General features: G+C 45.0%; 1 protein-coding gene across 1 annotated transcript in view; it reads right to left on the reverse strand.

Annotated features, from left to right (window-relative positions):
- Positions 1-4,884, reverse strand: part of LOC143518387 (uncharacterized) — a 77,819-nt gene extending 72,935 nt beyond the window's left edge. Inside the window, exon 1 of the mRNA XM_077010846.1 lies at positions 4,691-4,884. The gene's annotated coding sequence lies outside the window, so the exon portion shown is untranslated. The remainder of the gene's footprint in view (positions 1-4,690) is intronic.
- Between the last annotated feature and the right edge of the window lie 1,657 nt (positions 4,885-6,541).

The raw sequence follows: 6,541 nt of genomic DNA on the forward strand, positions 1-6,541 counted from the left end.
CCGTCCTCCATCTTTACTGCATAGGATCTAGGTCCGACCTCCTGGAGAACAGTTGCTTTCCTGTTCCATGCATCTTGATCCTGGATTCGTACCACGTCATCCTTGGGAAGTGGACTGAGAGGTTTAGTTGACTTGTCATAACGTTGCTTCTGTTTCCATTTCATGCTCTCCCATTTTGTCTGTATCCCTGTGTTGTACTCGATGTCTGTATAACAGGGAAGGGTTGTGCGTAACTTGCGGTTCATTAACAGCTCTGCTGGGGATAAACCACATTCAAGCGGAGCAGCTCTGTAGCTTAGAAGAGCTAAATAAGGATCTGACTTGCTGTCTGTGGTCTTTTTCAGAATCTGTTTGATGATGTGCACCCCCTTTTCGGCTTTGCCATTTGCCTGAGCATGCTGAGGACTGGATGTGACATGACTGAAGCCATAGTGGCTCGCAAACTGCTGCCACTCCTTGCAGTTGTAACAAGGACCATTGTCACTCACCACAGTCTTTGGTATTCCATGCCGGGCAAATATGGACTTCACATGCATAATGACAGTACTGGCAGCTGTGCTTGAGAGCAGGGCAATTTCAGGGAAATTTGAGTAGTAATCAATGACTAGCAAATAGTCCTTCCCATTGCAATGAAACAGGTCAGTTCCAACTTTTTCCCAAGGTGCAATGGGAAGATCTGGAATCATCATGGGTTCCCTTGCCTGTTTGCTCTGGTACTTGTTGCATGTTTCACACTTTCCTACCATGTTTTCGATGTCCTTATTAATGCCAGGCCAATACACAGCGCTTCTGGCTCTCCTTTTACACTTCTCTATTCCAAGGTGTCCCTCATGTAGCTGTCTAAGTATCTCTGGCCTAAGGCTGTATGGAATGACAATTCTATTGTCTCTCAGTAACAGTCCATTTGCCACACTTAGCTCAGATCTGAATTGATAGTATTCTGGACAGGAGCCCCTGGGCCATCCGCTGTGCATATTGTTGATCACTGTTTGTAATACTTTGTCTTTGTCCAATTCATCACATATTTGCTTTGCTCTGACGTCAGATACTGGAAGGGACTCAACTATCATGTTGATGTGATTTTCAATTTCCTTTTCAGTGGAACTCACGTCACTCATCACAGGTGCTCGTGACAGTGCATCTGCCAACACTAAGTGTTTGCCTGGAGTGTATACTAACTCGAAGTCATACCTCTGCAATTTCATGATGAGTCGCTGGATCCTGGGCGACATCTCGTTGAGATTTTTCTTGATGATCGACACCAGGGGGCGATGATCTGTTTCGACAGTAAAAGTGGGAAGCCCGTAGACATAGCCGTGGAATATTTCTAGTCCATAGGCCAATCCCAAGCACTCTTTCTCTATTTGAGCATATTTGGTTTCAGTTCTTGTCATTGATTGCGAAGCGTAGGCAACTGGCTTCCAGCTATCTCCTTCTGCCTGCAGGAGGACAGCTCCCAGACCATCTGTTAGGTCCTGATATGTACTATTCTCTTGCAGGAGCGAGATGAGTTGTTACTGTACACATTGTACTAATCTCTTGCGGGAGCGTGATGAGTTGTTGCTGTGTGATTGTGCTGTTCTCCCGAGGGAGCGTGGTGTGCTGTGGAATGTGTGTTGTGTTGTAATCTCTTTCAGGTGCACCCGGGATGATGGGGTCACATGGTTCTGGGTGGTGCCTGACAAGTCAGTACACAGCTATAAAAGGCTTCCTGGAAGTGAAGACGGCAGGAGAGAGTGGCAGGCTCTCCTCGTTTGATCTCCCTGTTTTGGGGTTGATTTTGGATATATGTATATATATACATCTGCTAACCGTAATCGAGAACTGTTAGACTGCCCCTTGTTCTTGTGTGTGTGTGGTGGACTGTGTCTCTGTTTTTGCGTAGTTGTGTTTGTTATGTAGTGTTCTCTTTTATTTTCTTGGTTGTTGTGTAAATCTAAAAGAAGTCGCTTAGCACCAGGTAGGGTAGGCCGCTGTTTGTTTTGTAGTTTAGTTTTCTTTTCCCGTTTTCAGCGTGGCCTACCTGAAGTCAGTGGTGCTAAGCCAATGCTTGTTACATCTTGCATTTTCATGTTGTCCAAATACACATTATTGAATCAGTTAACGTGTTGTCGGTTCCCCTTTATTATTTCACTCCTCAACCACTCCAACATTAATTCGCTGTTACCGTCTGACCTAGACCGGGCGGTAACACCATCTTTCGACGCATCCGTTGAAATCTTCTGTGTCTTTGCTGGATCATAGTACGCAAGCACAGGGGACTTGGTCAGAGTTGCCTTGAGAGCGTTCCATTCTCGCTCATTCCTTGTTGTCCACTTGAACTCGGTGGAGTCACGCAGTAGGTCCCTTAGTGCTGATGTTTTCACAGATAGGTTGGGTATAAATTTGCCAATAAAGTTGATCATCCCCATCACTCTGAGTACCCCTTTTTTGTCTGTGGGGCGTGGCATGCTAAGGATTGCTTTTATTTTTTTGTCATCCGGCTGAATGCCTTCAGCAGACAGCTTGTCTCCGAGGAATGTTATTTCTTGCACACCAAACTGACACTTTGCACGATTCAATTTCAGTCCATAGTCAGATATCCTGTGTAGGACTTTTGTCAGTCTCTCGTTGTGCTCTTGTAGGGTGGAACCCCATATGACTAGATAATCAATGTAGCAACAAACCCCTACTAGACCCTCAAGCATGTTATCCATCGCACGATGATAGATTTCTGATGCTGAAATTATGCCAAATGGCATCCGCAGGAATCTGTATCGACCGTAGGGCGTATTGAATGTGCAGTATCGTGAGCTTTTGTCATCTAGCTTAATTTGCCAGAATCCTTGTGCTGCATCCAACTTTGAAAAATACTTGGCACCTGCCATTTCACTTGCAATTTCCTCACGTTTCGGTATTTGGTAATGCTCACGTTTTATGTTCCTATTTAAGTCTCCTGGGTCCATGCAAATCCTCAGCTCTCTGTTCTTGTTCTTTTTGTCTACACACACCATAGAGTTTACCCACTCTGTAGGCTCTTCAACTTTTGTGATCACCTTCATCTCACTCATTCTGTCCAGTTCCTTTTTAAGGCGCTCCCTCAGTGGTGCAGGGATTCTCCTTGGTGCGTGGATCACTGGTTGCGCATCCTCTTTCAACTGAATTTTGTATGTGTATGGAAGGCAGCCCAGTCCTTTGAATACATCAGGAAAACGTTGCACCACAGAGTTAACTGTGCTGTCGTGTGTCATCACAGCTTCTGCACAGTTGATTTGGTAGACTTTTCTCACCAGATTTAATTTCTTCGAGGTGACCCCTCCTATCAGTGACTCTCGACCTTCAGGTACTACAGAGAACAGCACATTGAATTCCTTGTTCTTCACCGTCACTCTCAGTCTGCACTGCCCCTTGCTTTCTATTTCTTTTCCATTATAATCTTTCAGCTGCACAGTTTTCTTGAGTATTTTTGGCTTTTCTTTCATTTCGCTGATTTCTGTCATGCTGATCAAATTGGCTTGCGCGCCTGTGTCAATTCTAAGTGCTACCAAAGCTCCATTTATTGGCAGTGAGACTATCCAGTTGTCATCTTCTGTGTGACTTTCTTGTGCTTTTGTGGCTTGCCCGTTCTCGGCATTTTCACATGACACCATGCCTACGAAGAAAGTCTCACTTAGGTCTGTTTCATCAACCATCCTCACTGGCCTTGATTTCTCTTTGGTTAGACATTGTTTGGCGAAATGATTTTTTCCTTTGCATTTTGCACGTTTTGCCATATGCAGGGCACTGTCTTGGCTCATGTTTTCCACCACATGTTTTGCAGCCTGTTGCGTCTTTGTTATTCTTTTGTTGATAATTTCTTTTCATTTTGTTTCTGACGACTGCTACTCTAGCACTCTTGTGCACTACGGAGGTACTCGCATCAGCAAACGTCTTTGCATGCTGTTGCGCTAGCTCATTAGCATGGCATATTTTCTCCGCCTCTTCCAAAGTTAGCTTATCGTCTCTTAGCATTCTCTCCCTCGTCTTTTTATCAAGTATTCCGTAAACTATCTGATCGCGGACCATGGAATCTTTCAAATCCCCAAATTCGCATGACTGTGCCTTTAGTTTTAAATCAGTCATAAAGCAATCAAATGTTTCTCCCGCCTGTTGCAGTCGTGAACGGAATACATATCTCTCGTACACAACGATCTTTTTTGGAGAGCAGTACGCTTCAAATTTCTCAATTACCTTACTGTAGTCTTCTTTGTCATCAACCGTGGCAAACTCGAATGTGTTGAAGACCTCTATAGCTTGGGGACCTGCAACCGTGAGCAGCAATGCAATCTTCCTTGGCCCTGGCTTATTGTGCATTCCCGTGGCGGACAAGTACAGCTCGAATTTCTGCTTGAAAGACCGCCAATTGCTGTCGACATTTCCGACCAATTTCAGTCTGATGGTGTCTGACACGAAGTTTTACTCCTGGTACCATGTGTTGTTTATGAACTCAGTCAATAAACCTAGTTGTAATAATGAACTTGTGTTCCGCTTTATTAAACCAACTTCAACCTACATGTGCTACACGACTTCCTCGCCACACATATATATATCTCTGACCTTCTATTAACTACCGCAATAGATCCATCTAGTGGTCATATGTGGAACTTCAATTGAATGCATTCTGCATATCAACACAACTAGTGCCCTTTAGCATGATGCTAACTCCTCTTACCTTCACGGTTCTTCACATACATCTGCTGCTTTAGGTCAAGTAGACTGTGTGGACATTTCAGAGCGACTCTAATCGGATCTTTGTCTTATAACAGCATGAATAGTAGGACAGTATACAGTAGGATAGTAAACGTTCACATGGTACAAACCGATCTCCGTTTTGCTCTGCAGGAAGAAAGACTGAAGTACTTTCACTTTTACATTTATTCCAGGCGCAGCATTTGAGCGTCACTCTTAGGGTCGGATAGGATATTTAAATAAGTATTAAATCTGAGAATAAAATTGCTGTTTTAATAGTTTACATTTTCTTAAAGTTCTTATCGTGGATAAGCGTACTTCTCCATCTGTGGCATTATTGTACATCGAGATTGGGGCTAAAGTACTGATAGGAAATTAAAAACGTTCAGAGCTTTTAGCCACAAGGGGGCAGCAGACACATAAAGTTATGTTGCAATTTACAATTTTACTTTACTTACTAACAGTAGCGTACACAAAAGCCAGGGTTGCCAACTCTCACACATTGAGCGCGAAACACACGCATTCGACCGTTTTCACACAATCTCACACCACACTTCCGATATCTCACGCCGAAAAAAAATCGGCGTGAGGTTTTTTTTACCTCCGATCTATAGGCTATCAACCACCAGCGATCACGATATAATACTTAATTTGTGTCCATTTTACACCGCCCCGGTAACGTTCACCACCTCCTAAATATTTTACCAGAAGCCAGCAGTGAGAACAGTCCACAGTGAAGATGTGAGGGGTCACCGATGATGTTGATTGCTCGTTATATGCAGCGCACTGGTGCGAGGTCCTGTATGGGAGGAAGAGAAGACCCGATGATCTTCTCCACTGTCCTCACCACTCTCCTCACATTCTTCCAGTCAGAGGCACTGCAGCCTCCACACCACACAGAGATGCAGCTGGTCAGAATGATCTCTATGGTGCTTCTGTAGAATGTGATAAGGCTGGTGGGGGCAGGTGGACCCTCCTCAGTCTGAGTAGGAAGTGCAGACGCTGCTGTGACCTCTTAACCAGAGACGTGGTGTTTACAGAGCAGGTGAGGTTGTGTGTGATGTGCACCCCCAGGAACTTCATGCTGCTGACCACTTCCACAGTGTTGGAGTTGATGTAAAGTGGAGCGTGGTTGGGCTGGTTCTTCATCAAGTAGATGATGATCTCTTTTGTTTTATCCACGTTCAGGATCAAGTTGTTGGCACTGCACTAACCCACTAACCGCTTAACTTCCTCTCTGTAGGCCAGGTCATTGTCATCCTTGATGAGGCCCACCACTGTAGTGTCATCTACAAACTTCACTTCAATGTGGTTAGTGCCAGACCTAGGGACACAGTCGTGTGTCATCAAGGTGAACAGCAGGGGGCTCAGCACGCATCCTCGAGGTGATCCTGTGCTGAGGGTGATGACACTGGAGATGTTCTGTCCATCCCTTACAGACTGTGGTCGTTCAGTGAGGAAGTCTAGCAGCCAGTTTCTCAGGGGAGTGCTGAAGTCCAAATTTCTATTTGTTCACCAGATGTTGTGGAATTATGGTATTAAACGCCGAACTGAACTTGAGTGTTCTTTTCCTCCAGATGTTCAAGACTCAGGTGAAGAGCAGAGGAGATGGTGTCCTCAGTGGAGCTGACGTCCTCCATGTGTTTTATGTAGGCCGACACAGTCATGACGTACTCGTCCAGGTTTATGTGGTCACTGTAAGTGGCAGCTTCCTTGAACACATCCCACTCAGTGTGTTCAAATCCGTCCTGTAATACCTCCATAGCTCCCTCAGGCCACACACTCACCTGCCTCACAGTGGGTTTCTCTCTGATCAGCAGGGGCTTAGACACAG

Source organism: Brachyhypopomus gauderio, chromosome 7 (assembly GCF_052324685.1).
Source record: "Brachyhypopomus gauderio isolate BG-103 chromosome 7, BGAUD_0.2, whole genome shotgun sequence".
NCBI lineage: Eukaryota > Metazoa > Chordata > Actinopteri > Gymnotiformes > Hypopomidae > Brachyhypopomus > Brachyhypopomus gauderio.